The 20,402-nt window shown below is 31.3% G+C and overlaps 1 protein-coding gene across 1 annotated transcript in view; it reads right to left on the bottom strand.

The window, feature by feature from the left end:
• The window catches only part of LOC150108974 (voltage-dependent calcium channel gamma-5 subunit-like), a 228,489-nt gene that overhangs the window by 32,818 nt on the left and 175,269 nt on the right, over nt 1–20,402 (bottom strand). The gene's annotated exons all lie outside the window — the stretch shown is intronic.

Genomic DNA, 20,402 nt, shown 5'->3' with positions numbered 1-20,402 from the left:
ATGGCCTTCAACTGAAAGTCAACGAATGTCACTAAAAATCTAATTGGGCCAAAGATTATTTAATTCAGAAATCCTTTCTCAGACACCTTTCAATTACATTCCAGACTTCCAGGAAGAAGTCATACTATTGATATTAATCAGCAGTGACCAACAATAGGCTGATAAACATCAAGAGTATGACCGATATAACTGCTGATTAACATCAGCAGTTATATCGGTATAATCAGCAGTAATGCTACATTACTAGGGAATGTAGATATGTGTGTTAACAAAGGTAGTTTTCTTGTTTTGAGGGATGAAAAACACCAGTTACGGGAGAGAAAAAAACATCTTCCCATATGAAACCGTCTAACTCACGTGATTGAAAAGCTATGATGAAATTTCTTCGCATATTGGAGGGGATACGAACCCAAGTCTTTTTTTCATCCAATCAAACAAAACCGGAGACTCCTGGGTGGAATAAGTGTTAGATAAGTACATTCAGAAACATCCAGCGTTATGCTAAACCCATAAGCTATTGATAGGAGAGTAAATACTAAGTAGGGGAGAGTTGCCTAAATCGTACTGCTTAAGACATTTTTGACATATTTATTGCCCAATATGCTTTGAAATGATAAATCATTTAATATACTTAATATACTTAAGGAATCCATTTGTTTCTACAAATGGATTCCTTATGCATCTCATGTCTGTATTTTTAGCACGTTTCGTTTCCTTTTTTGCAAGTGTTTTAAACGTTTTTTATGACCCTGCAATTAGTACCATTTAGGAAACCCGGTGCCTAAATCGTACTGGTCTGTTTCCCAAATCGTACCTAATAATTGTGACAGTAATATGAAACTTACTCTAGAAAGTCAATTTATTTATAAACAAAATTGAAAAATTACAAATATTTAGGGATTTTTATAAATCACATTTGGGGCAGTAATATATTTTGTCCTCTTTCAATACACCACCACAAGAATTTTTCAAAATAATAAAAATGTACATGTAATGTCCTAAATCGTACCACTACGATTTTAAAAACACTACAGTGGTACTATTTGGGAAATTATGCATTTCGTTTAAAAAACTAACGTAACCTTAACAAGAGTTAAATGGTTTTTATAAAACAAATATTGAAAATAATATAACAAGTCCAGTATCAAAAAAACTTTAGTAACGTACCATGAAATGTTATTATTCGATCAATATAATCTACATAAATAAAGTCAAAATTTACATTAAACTTACCTGATTTTTTTACTTTAATAACTAATGAAAATCACAATGTAATCTCTCAACCTTTTTTTCCTACAGACTAGTCATTTAGTTTATGTGCCAGCCGCTGGATACCGCTTATATTAATTGATTTATGAAAAATACCTAAAGTACGATTTAAATTACGATTTAGGCAACCGGTATGCATTAGGCAACTCTACCCTAAGTACTATCCTCTCTGCCAACCTGGTTGTTTTGGCAGAGATTTTCACAAAGAGAGATTTTCATTGAGAGATTTTCACAAACATAAATGTCAAAATCAGGTTTGATCTGCTCAGTGAGCAAGTAAAAAACCATCATATGAAATTTTCATTTAAAATAAAAATGAGTTGAGTAATATTATGGTTAATTTCAATTATCAGTATAAACTTTTAAAAAATGATAAACTTTTGAAAAATAATAAATCATATTGTGCTTAGAAATATCTAGTTTTTAACTATTTTAATTTGATTATTCTTTTTATAGTTTACACTTGTACAATTATACTTAGATTTATCGATGTAACACTTCAACTCTCTCTCTCTCTCTCTAACAAAAAATAACAAATTGACAAGTTTCCAAACATCTTTCGCAATATACAAACATTTCAAAGCATTGTGTATCTTAATTAATACAAAAAAAATCTCAGCATTTCAAGGGAGTTCATCAAGAAAACCATGAGTTCATAATGATGTTATAATTTAGCGTAAGGTAAGAGCAAATTGTCTTCCTTAATTATATGAAAGTTTCTTTAGCACGTGAATAACCTTAATGACTACTGCTTCTTTTAATGCTAATGCAAAAAGAGCACTCAGTTAAGAGACTGATGGGTGGAAAAGAAACTGCAAATTATCCCCAGAAGACGAAAGTTAAAAACAGAGTTCATTTGAAAATAAATATTCAAATAAATTATATTCTGGTACAAATAAAGTTTATACGAAGAATAAATTTGCATCGCAACAAGTGTTATTATTTTTATGCAGCAAAGTAGACTCAATCAGAGCAGCATCAGATTTGTAATAAAAATGAAATACATAAAGAATGGTATTTTTTTAAGTATAGAAGCAAATATAAGCCTACACATTAATCTCTGCTTTCAGACTGATAAGTGAAATAAAACTAAATAGATAAAAAACAGGCGAGATACTTATAAATGCTATCTGTCATGAACATTTGCTATTCTCCAAATGAAATCTAGATTATTATTTAAATTGGTTGCAGATTGCAAAATAACTATTCTGTGTATACACCCGTCATACGAATTGCATAACTTGTCATTCAAATAAATTCATTGGCTACCATTTATTTCTTCCAGTTTTATGTCTAGTCCTCTCATTTCCAATCCCCATAAAAAAGAAAAGAAAAAGAATTATTCTTCTGCTGAATTTGAGACAGTTACAATCTGCAGTTGTAACTGTTCACTTTAATCTGTATATATTTTATCTAAATTATTTGACTTATCCGTTTGAGGTTTCGCTTAATGTGTGCATACCCATAACAAAAGTTGGCATGATTCGCAAAAGCATCGCTTGGAACTTTTCTCCACTTGAAAAATTCCCAATAAAAATTCACTGGATAGTTGTGTGTGTGTGTTCTAATTTGCAATCAGAATATATAATTAGCCTTAATCTCATAGTCAGCGGTTAATTCAATGAGCTTATAATTAAGTGAAAACAATAATCTCTAATCACGTTACCAGAACTTTGTTAGAGATTATTATGTTTACTTAATAGTTAGTACTCTATGATAATACAGTAGTAACCTCTTGAGCTTTAATCTCATTACACGTTATAAAATAACGGTTGAGTATAGTTACAGTTGTGCATATTAATATTTTATAATATTCGTGTTTACTGAATCTAATAACAATTATATTAAACTGATTAAAGTGAATAGTTTCACTTCAATTAGACTATTTCGTTTGTTTTATTTTTTAAGCCTAATATGTCAAACGCAAAATGCAAAGATGTCCTTTTTGATTGGAAAATCTTCCTTATCAACTCAACTATAACTGAGTAAATTTGGAAAACAGTTATATAAATGAATTCTGTAAAGCAAATCTATCGTCATTAGTACTCAATAAAACTGAATATTCAATAATTTCCTTCTGAATAAAACAAGTTACTCTGCTAAAATAAATAGTTCATTTGACGAAAACATTTACACAGATAACAGATAATAATTTGCAATGTGGAACTGAAATTTCTGATGTGTTCTATCTCTTTACAGTTTCTGAAAAGGAGAATCACACAGATATACGAACTGCGTACTCAAATTCTAGGAATCGCTAAGAAGATATCTGTTTTTCGTACAGTGTCGACATCTACTCTTCCTGTGACAAATAGAACCAAAAGACATCGGTGACAGAAGTAAAAAGTGTTCCCCTTATGCAAAATTTGATTGTCTTTGTATAGCAAGTCTTCGAATAACTTGAAGACTCAACGCTTATAACGTTAAATAAATAAGACACCCCATACATTTCTCCACGTACTGTAATCTGCCTACTCCGATGTCAGAGCTGAGATGTCATAATCGTTTAGAAGATATCCACCTATTTCACAAAGAAAGAAAGGAATTGTCAGCGAAATATGAGAAGATCTTTCAGAACAACAAATTGTCTGCATTATCAAGCAGTTTCATCTTCTCGGACCGTTATTTATCAGTTGCTATCAACAAGATGTTGCAACAGTAACTTTCTTGTTCCTCTACATATTCTTTCCTCGCAGAATAACAATCAAGTAAATATCCCGTTGAATCATTTATAACTTACTGACATCTGTATCCATAATACTTCTCGCAATGTTACGCTTACCGGTTCTATAGAAGGGCATACGTCTTCACTGTGAGCACACACACAAACAATTTTCTTTTCAAAAGAGAAATCAAGGAAGGATTTACAGGTAACAGTCTTGAGCATTTTCAAAAGACAAATGCAACCTTTCTACTGAGAACTGTTTATTTATGTGGCTTATTTTTATTATCATCGGTGAAATACATACATTACTTCAAACAAAATATTTCAGATTTTACTACTTCTTTTGATAGCATGTTTATCAAAATTACCAGCTCCTATTTCGAACTGTACTAGAGAAAAAGTATTCTATTGTTACTTTAATTATTGTTTGTCGTATCCATCATAAAAGAAATAATGTTTTCAAGTAATGTTCCGCACGTGACTCTCGCTATAGTAAGAATTATAACAGTCACGCAATTTTTATAATTTCAGGTTCTTTTAGTCTGTTTTCATTTATTAAAAAATTAAAAATTATTTGATATTTAATATTTTATCGTTTAAATTTTAAAAATTTATAATAAAATCATAAAAAAAAGAATGTATTATATGTTTGGCAACAACACCATAGTAAAGTGATGAAAGGAGACGATGTGGTCAATCGACCGTGAGATGCGGTGATTGATTCATTCAATCCAATACCCTTGGAGGGTAATGGATGGCAATGCTGTAGCCAATGAAGTTCTAACTGAGGCTCGGCTATTGCTGTTACCCTCCTGCCATGATCAGAGCTTTAATAGCTCAATAACACCTTATCCCTACACTGTCCTCTACAGATAACGGGGAAGATGAAAAGCATTCTTGCTTCGCCCCTTTAAGCCAGTCCTTATAAGGACTATAAGGACTATAATTTATTTGGAGGGGAAATCAAATATGAGCGGATCTGCTCGGTGGTGGTGTGTGGGTGGAAGGCCATCACTGAGTGGAGCCAACGCTGAGATGGACGGTTTTCGCCCACGTCAATGACCTAGGGATCGTCCGAATTTTTAGAGACGGCTTTACCTTGACATATGGCAATACCATTAGAGGGTAATGGATGGCAATGTTGTAGCCAATAAAGTTCCAACTGAGGCTCGGCTATTGCTGTTATCCTCCTGCCATGATCAGAGCTTTAATAGCTCAATAACACTGTTCTCTACAGATAACGGGGAAGATGAAAAGCATTCTTGCTTCGCCCCTTTAAGCCCGTCCTTATAAGGATAAGGACTATATATTTATTTATCCTTAGTTTTGTCTAAGAATCTTCTTTCATGGAAAAATTAAATGGATTGAACACGTGGAAAGAAGAGTGAAGATAGAATAATAAAACAAGTCTATAATTGGAAACTAAAGAAGAGTCATCATAATAGGCCTGATTACTGTTTTATAAATTCTGGTTTTTTTTCTCTACTCTAAGATGTTTATTTTTCCATATCATCTTTTTTCTAGGTCTTCCTGTTCTTCTCTTATTCTTTGGTTTCCAACTATAGACGTGTTTTATTATTCTGTCTTCATTTCTTCTTTCCACGTGTTCAAATCCATTTTATTCTTCGGGTTGCTACCCAATTGTTTATTGCTTGTATTTCACACTGTTTTCTTATATCCGTATTTTTTTTATCTAATCTAGTTTTATTTACTATTTTTCTTAATATATTCATTTCACCTGTGTTTAACATTTGTCTTATTTTTATAGTGTTTGGTCTTGTTTCTGCATTATATGTCACAATAGGCCTCCTGATTACTGCTTTATAAATTCTGATTTTTGTCTCTACTCTAAGATGTTTATTTTTCCATATTGTTTCATTCGAACATCCTGATATTCTTGCAGCTTTTGCGTCTTGTTCTCTAACTTCTAGATGTGGCCTTCTTTCCCAGTTCAGTTGTATACCTAAATAGTTCGTTATTTGTTCGATAATAGTACCTTCCAATTCTAATTTGCATCTTTGTGGTTCTTGTGATATTGTCCTATATTTTGTTTTAGTTTTTGATATCTTCATATTATACAATTTTTCTGCTTTATTAAATGTATGTGGTAATATTTGCAGCTGAGTTTCATTTTCTGCAATTAATATTACATCATCTGCATAACATATAGTTCGTATTATTCTATGTTTATTTTCACTCCAGTATATTTTGTGTTCTATTAATTTTTTTTGTATTATTTCATCCATTATTATATTGAATATTGTTGGACTTGAAGGGTCTCCTTGTCTAATGCCATTACTAATTTCTATCATTTTATTAATTTGTATCATAAATTTCTTTAATTATTTGTATTCTGTTTTCTGCTATTTTCTTCTCTGCAATATTTCTATTACATCTTGAATTAATATTCTGTCCAATGCTTTTTCCAGATCTATAAATCATATAAATATTTTTTCTTATTGTATTCTATTGTTTTCTCTATCAATTGTCCGATTATGAATATTGCATCTGCACATGATTTATCTTCCATGAAATCTTGCTGTTCATCTAATTGATTCATTTACTTTGTTATTTTATTATTTAGGATTCTTGTTAGTACATTTATTGAGGTATTTAATAAATTTATCCCTCTATAATTTTCTGGTTTTTTTTATCTCCTTTTTTAAATTTGTTATACTTTTCTTCCATTCTACCAGTATCTTTTTGTATTTATTACTTGATTGTATGATATATTTAAACTCTGAATTATAATTTCTTTAACATTTTTCAATGATTCATTATTGATATTATCTAGACCTGGTGATTTTCTATTTTTCAATTTTTTAGTTGCATTTTCAATTTCTGTTATTTCAATTTTCATTTCTATATTTATTTCTTCTTCTTGATTTGTTTGTTTACCTGGTTCTACTTTTGTTTCAACTGTTTGGTTATAAAGATTTTTAAAATAATTTTTTAATTCCTATATTTCTACTTTTAATATTGGGATATATTCTGCTGCTTCCTTCTTTCGTGTATTAATAAATCTCCACATTTGTTTCTGTATACCATTAAAATCATGTTGAAGTTCTTTTGAATATGATTCCAAAAATTGATTTTTGCTTTTTATTTTCTTTTGATTACCTTTGTTTCTTATTTCTTTATATTCGTTCCAATTATGTGTTGTTTACATTTGTAGATATTTTTGCTATTTTGCTTTCTTTTCTTTTGTTAATATTTTTATTTCTTCATTAAATCATGGAGTCCATCTTCTTGATTTTATTATTCTTTTTATTACCCCTAATACTTCTGTTGCTATTTCAGTTAAATTTGTTTTACAAATCTTCCAGTTATCTTCTACATGTTATTCGCTGCTTAATGGGTTATCTTGAAATTTTTGTTTTAGTTTTTATACTTTCTTCTTTTAATAATTCCACTTTAAATTTTATTTCGGCATTGTGTTGTTTTTTTTTTAGATTTTATTTTCACGCATTTCTTGTAAAGTCTTAGTTTGCATATTAAGAGATTACGATCACTTCCAATTTCTGCTGATGCTAACACTTTAACATCTTCTATTTCTGATGGGTGTATTACTTTGTTTACATATAATATAGTCTATTATTAATTCCTGTCCTCTTGTGTTTCGAAAAGTTATTTTATTCTGATAAAATGTATTCATTATTTTTAACGTATTATTTGCACAGAATTGTGTCCATGTTTCTCCATTATTGTTTCTTCATTAAATCTTTGCATGAGTCCATTTATTGGTGTATTTCCTATTCTTGCATTTAAGTCTCCCATTAAAATTAATTTTTCATTTGGTTTTATTTCTTGTATTATTTATTAAAAGTCCTCAAAAAAAGCTGTTTTTTCTTTTCTTTCTTCTTCTGGGGCATATATTGTGATTATATTTATTTTACCTCTATCTGTTTTATCCTAACTGTTAATATTCTTTCGTTTATATATTTATATTCTTCTATATTTTCATTTAACTCTTTATGTATTACTATTCCTACTCGGGATTCAGCTCTATTTTGTTTTTTTTTTTACTCCACTGTAGTAAATACTATAAATATATAGTATTTTATGTTCATTGTTCCATTTCCTTTTTCTTTTGTTTTTTTGTTTCTGTTATGATGCTTATTTTAACGTAAAGTAATGTGTAACGTTTTGTAACATAATTTGCTATAATAACAACGAGAATAGTCCAACATCTTAAAACTTCTACTCTTATAAAATTTCAAAAAAATTAATACTAAGGGATTAAGATATGTATAAGTGACAACTTTTTATAGTTTCAGGTTCAACTTGGAATCAAACCATTTGATTACTGTAATTAAATTAAATTTAATTTAATATAGAGGCTAAAATTAATATAAGGATTTTCTGAAACAAGGTTTCGTGTTGCTCCTAATTTCAAATGAACAAAAAATAATATAGTAAAGCTTATTAAGAAATTGAATCTATTCCGTATCTCCAACCAGAGGTTAAGGTAAATGCCTAGTATAAAATGTTTTATTTATACTGTAAAAGAAATTTAAAAGCTATACCTGGTTATATATGTCTAGGAAGTAGAAATGGCGAAATATTTGGAACCACTTTTATTGAAGCGATAACGTGCAGAATGAGAATGATTTCGATAATAAATACAAAAGAGGTAGTTTGATGATGATGATGATGCATAAATACAAACAATAAACAAGAAAAATGATGAACCAAATGTATCGTAGATTTTTTTAAAATATGAAAAAGGAAAAAAGAAGAAAACATGAAAAAAAAAGGAACTCAAACCAGTAAAATATTTGGTCCTGTAGTATTTCTTCTATAAGCAGAAAATATTTTGTCTGCATAATCACTATTATAATCCATCATGCTCTTTGGTACTGGCTCCCTTTGGTGAGAAAATGAAATGCCACATAATGTGCATTTCATTTTCTCACCAAAGGGAGCCAGTACCAAAGAGCATGATGGATTATAATAGTGATTATGCATTTCATTTCAGTTCCATATCCAATTTTAAAGTGTCGATGTTTTATAGTTTATTTTAAATTAGAAATAATAGAAACATCATTATAAAAAAAAAAAACTCATACTGTTATACGGGGAGTTTCTGAAAGCTGAACAGGTATAAAGACTAAACAAAACAAACTAAAACAAGGATTCAGATAATCGAGATAAAAAGGGTTTCAACTCTCTTATCTCTTAGGGAATAACGTTTCTGCAATACGAATGAGTATTTTGCAAAATATCTTATCAGTAACCGTAAGTTCTTCGATCTGCCACTACAGATAGAGTCAGAATTTTAGACTATCAGAGAACTTTCAATATTCCAGAAACCTGTGTGTTATGTTACTTTTATCAAAATGCACGTGGTACTGAATCTTCTCTAATTTACATACTAGTTCAATTTTGACTATCAGATAGATGAAGTTCTCCATGTTTTATAAGACATTTATGAATATGAAGCTGGAAAGGTACATTTATGAATATGAAGCTGGAAAGGTATATAATACAATTCGGAAACAAAAAAAGAGGATTGCGACTTTCTTTAAGTGCACTTTCTGTAAATTTGACTGCTTTAAATTTATACTTTCTAAATGTTTATTTTAGAAAAGTGTTAGAATATTTTCTTGTTTTTTTAAAAGAATATACCCTATACTTTCCTTTTCCTATTTAAATACAATTAAAAATAATATTAAACATCATGTTATATAATTAATTTTGCTAAATTTAAAAGAAAAGAAAATAAAACCCGCTTCTTTGTAATTCTTAAACGTACCAACGTTTTAGAGTTCTAAGTAAAATATTTATGATGAAAAGCATTATTGAGTATATTTTTGACTTTTTCTTCCATGCAGTGTTCTTTAGCTTTTCTATTTAAATATTACATTCATTTTACAGTCAAAAACAAATTTCTGCACTTAAAATGACCCGACCAATAAAATACCCGTATATATGCTTCAAGTAAGGATCATTAATTCAACGATTTTGTTTCGGGAAAAATCCAGAATGTATCAATTTCGCATCAGTGACAAGTGAAACACCGCAATTTGTCATGCGTCGGATATCTGTCCAGATATGGGCGATCCTTGGAACTTTAAGACTATCATAAGTTTTAATAAAGATCAGCCTTTCTCATTACTCTCCTCTATTGATAGGAGATTGCCATTAATTTCCCCGCATATCAGGGACAGCTTTAGGTTGCTTTGACATATTTTTCTTCTTTTTCGTTTTTCTTTTTCTTTTTTTTTTCATGCAAAAAAATGAGATAGTTCCGCTCGTATGTGACGCATGTTAAATCTAAACCAGATTGAAATAACAGTGATCAGTGATTTAGATTTATTTATTAAAGTAGATTTGGTGTTAAAGTCATGTGGGGCGATTTGGTTAGAGTTCGACCAGTATAAAGAAAACAACTTAAAGAATATTTCACAGACTCTTAAATATTAAAGAAATTATTTGAAGACAATATATAAATCAGAGCAGTTCGGATGATGATACAAGAACTGTCCGTAAGTTATTGAACATATCAAGCTTTACAAGAATGTATTCGCTTCCGGTTATATAACAAGATAACCGGAAACGAATACATTCTGAGATTTCACCACGTGTGGGTGTCTGTCGATTTAAAGGATAACTGATACTTGATTTTGAGGGTATGATTTTGTATGTTTTTGATCATACAATTGGATTGAAAATCGTAACGGAACCAATTAAGTAACAGATAGAAGAATGGATGTTGTTTTAATTTTTGTGCCTCTCATTTTTATGTCTCCATTAAGGTTTAGTGTAACTGACAATTTCATAACGTTATTCTCAATTTGTTGTACGATATGATAACTTGGGACGTGCTGAAAATTTCCAAAGATTTTATATTAGTAATTCTATATTTTGCATAACATCAATTGAATTGGTCTTCCAACGGTTTAACAAATTTGGTACTAAATTTTTCAAATCATTTTCTTACTATGATCAGACAACTCCTAATTCATAATTATCTGTTTTGAGAATACCGAAGAAATCTTTGAATTCCTACGAGAGAAACTCATATCCTCCCGAAATATTTATAGTTGATCAATGCCACTCTTTTAGGAACTTCTTTCGATTTAATGAACTGATCCAGCTTCTTTCGAGAAGTAATGGAATAAAAATATTTATAAATTCTTCATTTACTTTCAGTTTTGGTATATATATATCTTTTATAAACTTTTAATAGAGGATGCTATGGCCATGTCCACGCTGTGCTTGCATGATGGAAACATGTTGGTAGTTCTATATGTTTACTAATTTCTACACTGCAGCTATCCTATTTCATATTTTTAAAAAGAAATTGGGATATTTTGGAGTTCGAGTATGACATCAAATAGCCCGATATTTCCTTATGGTCCTTTTGATCCTATTTGAGAGACTCCTAAATTCACATTTTGCAATCTATTTTTTTTATTTTTAGAAATTGTATATGTTCCTCCACTTTAAAAGTGAGACAAAAGCACTAAGGCCATAAAACTATTCAGAGACTAATGGAGTACTTTAATATTATTATACATCAGCTAAGACCATTAACTATGTTATTGTTTATCTGAAAGTTTCAGAGGGAGAGATAGATAGATATATAGATAGATAGATAGAGAGAGAGAGAGAGAGAGAGAGAGAGAGTTCCTCATAGGAAACATTCGATTGTTCCACTGCAACATGGAATTCGAGATTAGTGTCAAACACATAGTTTCTATTAAAGACCTATTTGGTATTTTTATACTAAATATCCCATAACGTCCTATATAGCCTCCATAGTTCAGCTGGTATAGACAAATCCCTTTGTTCGGAAAGATCTGGGTTCAATTCCCGTTCGTGACGTGAGGAACCTTTATCTGGTCCCTTCCGTCTAATTTTCCCTATTTATTTTAAATAGGAAAATTTATAATATTCTAAATATAGAACTTCAGAATGATAAACTACATTCCAACAAGTATTACATCACTAAATTGGAGAACTAAACGTGGGAAAATGGAATTTATGAGTAGTATCAGCTCCTCAAAATTCCATGGTGAGATTATTATTATTATTATTATTTTTGCCTAATGTATTCTATAGATAATGCACGTCGTCGTAATTAGCAAACATGACAAGGAAATCATAGTTTAACTTGCTAGTCATAATTGAACCGATATATTTTATAGAATTCTTTCTATCTGTTAATCTAAACCTACATACGTCATTTGTATCATGGTTTAAGTGACGCCATTTTAGTAGTAGATTAAATTGTGACTCATAGATTCGCTTAAAAGGATCCTCCATAGCTCGATTGGTTTTGACGAGGCCCATCTGGTTGGAAAGGAGTCTACTGAGTCCAAATACTGTTTAGGATGCGAAGAATCTTTATCAGGGCTTTTCACTCAAAGATGAGTTAGCCGGTCTCACATGGTTGAATGGAAGAGTTTTTCCTTCCGGAAATTCTGGATTTTTTCGTCCATCATTCAGGCAAATCGGCAAGGAAAACACACATAATTGACAAACAAAAAATAAATACATTACAATCAATAGTATTATTATATTGGTTTCATAAGATGGTGCCGTATGGGCCTCTCTGCATTATATCGTCATAAGTTAACTAGTTTAGCTTAAAAGCATTTAGTTTGTTTTTATCTAAATCAATTTTAAGGCTATCTTCATTGAATCAATTATATAATTTCATCATAAGCTGAATATGTTACTCTAATGGTGAACATTTTCATTTTTTACAAATCATTACTATACCATTTGCGAATGATTACTTCCAGATAGGTCATTAACACAAATTTAAAAAGCAAAACAGCAACTTGCACTGATGCTCTTCGAATACCATATTTTATCAGTTTTGTTTCACTATTATAGTTGTCAAATTTACAGTGACGGATAATGATTCTCTCTCTCTCTCTCTCTCTCTCTCTCTCTCTCTCTCTCTCTCTCTCTCCTCATAAGGAAGCAACACCTCGTAGTTTACACAGCCACTCTAGATTATTCACCTCTCCTACTATTCTTCCTTAATAACTAAACCTGCAGCAATTTAGTAAGGCATTTTTCTTCAGTGCAGATAATCTCTACTATCCACGACCATATCATGCAAAGGCGCTAGCACTTTATTGCCTCCTGCAGCCACGTTAGTTTAATATCGATTAGCAATGTGCCCCTTGTGTTGTAAGAGGGTTAATTGCGCATTTAACCTTCGCTGATTTCGTTAATTCTTCACCTCGCACGCACGCACACACACACACACACACACACACACACACACACACACACACACACACACACACACACACACACACACACACACACACACACACACACACACACACTAACCATTCGATCGCGGACTATTAATGTTGCCCATCACCACCCTACTGTGCATAGATGCCATAAAGAGATAATGTCGACTTGAAAGTTTTATGGATGCGTTAGTTGAGATTTTGTTTTCTTGGTTGACGATTACGAAATACTTGACCTTTTCAGGAAGCTGAGTTTAATGGGACAGGACAGGTTTAAGAATCGTTGATGGAGCGAAAAATATAGAGGATATTTCAACGATCGCTGCAATCTACTGATAGTTGAATATCTTGTTGCTTCTTGCCTGACGTCCTTATGTTAGAATAAACTTTTCTAAGTCTCACACCAGAGTTTCGCCGCACTCCAAAGAAGATGAAATTTCATTATTTTATTTTACTTTAATTTCTTCAATTCAAAATAACTGAACTTCTGTTTCCACCATTTATATTTGTTTAGTTCATTCTTCCAAGGATCTCACTATTGAAAGAGCTCTCTGCAAAGTTACTGAGAGAAATAAGAGTTGAAAACAGAAGGTTGAAAAGTGATGATAAGCACTTACCACTGAACTTCAGGCAGATTATATATTATTTCTTTCTTAATGACAAAGCACTTCCTGAAAGCTGAAACATACGTTGACTCTTCCACATGACGATAGATGCAATCAGAAATTCAAGATTGTTTCCTTGAAGATGTGAAAATATGACGTCATATCTCTCTTTCGTTGTTAACTAAACTTCTGTTTCACTGCGCACGGACAACAATTACTTGATATTACTCTGCTATAGACTCAATTTATTAACTTCAGGCCTCATGCTATGATAATCTTGTTAAGCCTGTTTCCCACGAATGATTCCCTGCCGAATTGTGAACCATATTCCGGCTAATAAGGCTCACTTTTCTTGATAAAGGAAAAACCAACCAGACATATTAGATTGTAGATGATAGTCATCGCTTAGCAGAGGAATGAAGTTGCTGACAGTATATTTCATTTAGAGCAGTGTTGTTTTCCACCTGATTGTACTTACAGTACATTTACATATACTGTAAGTGATTTACTTCAAATAACCGCCAAACATAAACCGAAAACCCTCTCCACGCGAGAATAAAGCATGAAAGCTGTCAAGTTTATAGGCCAGCCATTAGAGAATAGACCGTTTCGAACCTGATAGTAACACATCAGGAGACTTCCGGATCTGCTGGTGCATAATTCTGCTGTCATTCAAGCATAAATGGTGTACATACCACTTACATATATTCGGATCTAATCTCCTGATTTTGTGTCCTGAAAATTTATATTTCGAGATTTTTTATCCAAATGCTTGGTCTTTTCAGAATTATCAATGGAATGATAGCTTAGCTTTCATTTCGCGCTCCGTTCAAAATTGTCACATATCCCATCCTTAGGTTATCAATTATATTAAGATACGGTAGGAGAAAATATCATCACATGCAAGAAGTTCGAGACAAAATTTCTAACGGCATTCTTAGCCTATGGCGAAGCTTGCAGTAACTTCAACACGCCTTTTAACAAATATAAATGTAAAAAAAACATGTTTCTAGCACAAATAACAATTTTACGTTTTGGTCTCTAGCAGGTACTTTAGACAAAATTTCTGACCAATAGTACTATCCATCTCTCTCTCTCTCTCTCTCTCTCTCTCTCTGTCACCAGGATAGAGCTTCTCTTAGAATGTCTAAAGATAAAGTTATTTTCCTCGCATCATTATTCTCTTAAATTCCTGACAGATAATCAAGGGACATCACATTCGCCACATGAACAAAGTACTGCATGATTTCTATGTCGTTTCGCTAGAAACACGCCAGCATAATACTGAATAACTTAGATACTAAAAAGGCCTTTTTTTAATATTCTCTCCAATTGTAGATTATGACTTTAGATTATGTAATTCAGAACTAATCTGTCCTATAACGTCATACAGTCTACTTACTGGCATCTACCTCCATAACATGAATGAGTCCCATATTCATCCCGTTTCAGAATTGAGATAAAAGCGACATCAAACTATCTACTCACCCCTCACCTCAGTCCTTTCTAAAACAATGGAGAAGGCCATTAACTACCAAGCTATTCAACACCACTACGATTACAGATTTTTGTAAAGCAGATCTCACTGCCAACATCACTCATGTTTGGATAATGCCATTAAGAGGTGTGAAAAAGTCTGTTTTCTTGGCTTTTTCAAGACATTTGTTATGTTCTAGCATAAAGAATTGCTCAGCAAATTTTCATTTTAATGTCTACGTTTCATCCCTGTAATTTGGTAGTCAGTATTCCATCTGATCGGTCACTGTGAGTAATGCTGTATAATAATCTCACTTCAAGTGATAGTAGGCTTCATCCTCCGACTTATTTGACAAACATCGCAACGCTGAAATATTCTAATCTTCAACTTTTACAAATTTCCTTAAACGTAGAACTTGATGCTATCAGTGGACTGTGGGCATTCTAGTCATTTGCAATATCACCAGAGTAGTCATGTGTCATTTCTAGCCGAAAAAGAATCTTATGCTATCTCCTGATATATTTGATAACAATAAAATTGATAGATAAAATAAGAGACCCTCAATATCTGACATCAAAGAGAAGTACATAATATTAAAGCGTGTTCTATCTTCAAAAACAAAAACTTAGTATTACCTGTACTAACTTCTTCAAAGTCCCAAACAACCAAACTTTAGAGACCTGATCTGATGTTCTTGTCAATCAAATATATATAAATTTCAGTATGAAAATCTCAATTAATAGACGATCTCTCTCTCTCTCTCTCTCTCTCGAACGTGCCTAAGCTCACTACAGGCGCGTCTCATACGTTACGTTTCCACCTTATGTATTTCTTCTACTGGCAATTTCACGTTCTATTAAGCCTGTAATAATACAATTTAAATTATTTAAATTCAACTTCAGTTTGAGTTATCTATGCAATACGTTATCTCTTATATAATACATGCATATAGATTCCTAATGTGTTCTGAAGTGGGACTGTAGTCATGAAAGTAAGGAAACTGCAGAAGAATATGCCTAAGGAAAAAGTAGTATATGTTTGGTATGAGTGGGGCTTCCGGACCATAAAAATAACTAAGAGTACAAAGAACATATAAAATGAATAAAAAAAATGAAATAAATCCTTAGCCTATTCCTAACAGCCACCTTTATTCATATTAGAAAGGCAATTCATAGATATTATCATGTGAATTTGCCTTTCTGCTTTTCAATACATGCCTATACACGATACAGTATCCATCACAATATACAGATTAGCACAACTATAATAATGATTGTAGGAAGAATATATAATAAAAAATCCATTTACTATATCTGATTCAACATGTCTTGCTTTAGGCATTTGAAAAGTGGTCAAATGTTAGCCATCAAAACGATGACACAATTAAAAATATAAAATAAGCCAATACAATATATATCGAAAAAATGCTTGGAGGCACTTAATGTTTTCTTATAAATACAACACTAATGTATCGGTTGTTGTTTCCTATTCTCGTATACCTATTTAGAATAAAATGAGTTTATTTTATTTAAGAATCGAAATAAAATAGATTAATAATCGTAAGGTTTATACTTCTTAATGTCTATGTGTGTTTATAATATTTTATCTTCTAATCAATTTAATTTCAAAAATATTTTCGTGATGAAATTTTCATGGTTTAAAAATTTGGCGAAATCTGAAAGTGTGGGCTTACATCAGCACTTCATTATCCTTTTTTTTTCTTCCCTATTTAAAGCAAGTGCTAATCATACAGTCGTTGATTATATATGGCCTTATCACTGAAAATATGTGGCTTGGTATGAGATTTTAACGTTTACTTAAATACTTCCTTTTAACGAATTTTCTGTAATTTTTATTATTATTGTTGTCTAGATCAGCGCTTCCCAAACTATGGGCCGCTGCCTCTTTGGAGGCCGTAGGTTTTGTTGAGGGGGGCAGTGAAATAATGAAAACAAATTTAAAATGTTTTAAGACTAAGTAGATTTTTTTATCTTAAAATAAACGTATTTAATTATTATTATTTATTATTTCTTTTTTGTTAATTTTTATATTTTAATGGAAAAAATCACGCATTGATTCACAAATTTTGCTTCCTGAGTATATTTCGACGCTTAATGAATATTAGTAAATATATGCTTATTCATATAAGTTTCATTTCAAAGCAGAAATCTAAGAATTGCAGTTTCAAATATTTCACCTGATATTGGTGTAGCAGTATTGAAACACATCCATCACATTAAATTGTTATTAAACTTCTTTTATGTTTTTAATTCTTTCTTTATTACTAATCGTTTTACGTTTCATGTGCTTGTACTGCAAATGTACAATAACAATATATCTATCTATATAAAAATATGAGATAATGTGCCATGTCAAGTGTGTATGTAAGATGCTAAAAATGTAATATTTGCATTTGCTTTTTGCAATATTCGCTGTGTATGTTTTGTATTGAATATAAATACAATAAATATTATAATAATATATGTCTATATTACGATTTTGTTTTGCGAGGGGGGCCATGAAATATTTACATTTTTCCAAAGGGGGGGCCCTGACATCCAGAAGTTTGGAAAGCACTGGTCTAGATGGTCTAGATGTAGCTCATATTCTGAAATATATGGAATACCACGCAGCGAAAAGCTGATTTGAGTTTCCGATGTAGAGTAAATAAAACGCAGAAGTAAAAAGGCACATCTTGTTTTATAACAATAGCATCACGATTTTGTGTGCATTTGCAAACAGAATCATGCAAATGGAAATAAAACTGAATAACAACGCAAATTACCTATTACGAAATCCACTTTTCCTACCTACAATAAGGTAATCATTGAAGATCATAACGGATAAAGCTGGATCGATTATTACCCATATTATGAGCTATACATATTGCTAGTCAGAGTTTAGATTTGCATAGGGATTCTCTCTCTCTTTCTCTCCATCCTAATTCATGAGCAGCGAAACGTGATGCGAATGGAAGCTCTCAGGATTTAATGAAAGCTCGTAAAAGAAAAAGAAGACCAAATCAGAAGAGGACTTTTGCCTTTATATGCAGTTTCATTTACGTATGCACGCAAACATAATTTTGCATTATATTTAAACTCTCTCGTATTCCTTTAGTGAAATTATTGATCCATATTCAGTGTAGCAATTAACTAATTTTTGGATTCAATAAGTGAAATAAATTCGATAAAGTCTTCGGATATGAGAATCGAGATTAGGATTTCGGCATAGCAGCTCAAGCAAAATCACAAACATCCCTGCAGCACTGCGATGTAAACCACCAACTGAAGAGTAAAGACGCGGTCCAGTGGAACCAACTAGGAGAGTTATTGCATCATAAAAAATGTGTTCTAATTAAATCTTTGATTAATAATTTCAATCATTTGCTTTACTATAAAGCTGATGTTTCAGCTGGTCCTGCTAGCGGATGTCATCATATATAGGCATATCACATCACAATTACAATGAATTATATCATCATTATCCACCGACTGAAATTTGCAAAACTTGAATGAACACAACCAAACAATTCATATAGTTCATCGTCTATTTTAATATATTTTTTTACAATTCCATAAGTTAACAACAGCACCTATTCAGCTTTCTTACTGCCATTCTTCCCTGTTCGAAATATTAAATTAAACTGAGCCTTTGCATGATCGAATATTAAACTGCATTGAAAGACAGACCCGATACACGATATTGTGGTTTTAACAAAAAAAAAAAAAAGATGTAAGAATATATTTTAACGTGGTATGCAATTTTCTGTTAGAACATTGTAATATTTAGCTAACACTTGAATTTCTTATGAAAAAAATAATTAAAAGCAATTGAGGATATATATGTACTGTTTACTAGTTCAAAGTTTTCCCTCTGAGTTCTCTTCAGAACTGAGTTATTTGCTCTTAATTAAATATACGCCAAATAAATAAAATTCTTCCAATAATATGAAATTATTTTCGAAATTTTCTTTGAATGTACATTTCTACCGTAATAATGAGTAAGCTACAGTAATAGGCAATTACTGTATTTATAATTATATAAGTGCATGCCAATTTTGGATATTAGAAAAAAATGAGAATGGCTTCCTAGATCATCCGTTCATTTTCAGCTTAAATACCTACCTAGCTTATTTCATATATAATGCAAAAAACTCAAGAATTTAAGAAAGGAAACTGAAATCTGGTATGTGTAGATAGAAAAGACAGAACACTTGGATATTTTAAACATAATTTTCCATATTTTTATGCGATATAACGTTTATTTTATCATTATGTATTGCAATGTTTGCAATTTCAACTTGTATTTTTATTATTATCATTGTTGTTTCCGATCTTAATATGCGAATTAGAGTTCGATGTCACCGGTTTACAGATGAGCATACCTCTCTCCCCAAGAAGCTTGAACTCCATAAAGAAAGCCCAAATATAATTCTAAATTGATGTTGCACATCATTCAACAAACAGCTTAAAGCTTATACTCTGTTATATGATATTGACTAAATTAAGAAAGATTGAAAAAATAATTTGGTTTGATATGACAAAAGTAGTGCACCGATTAATCTATATCATATGAACGAGATGGATTCTAATCTTCTCTGTTTCATAAGCTTAACTGTACAAATATAATACATATCAACACAGCAAATAATTTAATTATCGAAGAAACAGAAGAGGATCTTTATGCAAAAAGGCTTCTAAGAAATGTTATAACATAATATAAATTCATTTTCTTGAAAATGATTGAAAATCTGTGAAGAAACCCGTTTTTTCCAATTAAGATTCCCACCAACTTACAGTAAAGAATGAAATAAGTCACCACTAGAAACGCTGTTAGGTTAGTTCGACATTTCAGTTTTTTTAAAAAAGTGCTGGCTCATGTTATTGTCTCAACCCCATTACTCTCATTAACGTACGGAAACAGATAGCAGCTGTCTTGCGAACTGAAGAAAAAAGTTGGTGAGACAGAGAGAGTCAGCCGCCTTGGCAGACAGTCTGTGTACCCAAAACTAGTGAATTAGAAGCTGTTTCTTGTTGTTTTCACAGCTCGTTAATTTACTCGGGTTGCCTAGCAACGACAGATTCCTCTTGCAGTTCTGCTTATCATGTTACATTCGTCAATGTCCGCTGTGACTATGGTTAAAAGTACACTAAAAATATAAAATA

The sequence above is a fragment of the Typopeltis vanoorti genome, chromosome 2, assembly GCF_054136105.1.
Source record: "Typopeltis vanoorti isolate ZY-2024b chromosome 2, IOZ_Tvanoo_1.0, whole genome shotgun sequence".
NCBI lineage: Eukaryota > Metazoa > Arthropoda > Arachnida > Uropygi > Thelyphonidae > Typopeltis > Typopeltis vanoorti.
The sequence above is the reverse complement of the archived record's forward strand: the minus strand, read 5'-3'. Positions and strand labels throughout refer to the sequence as shown.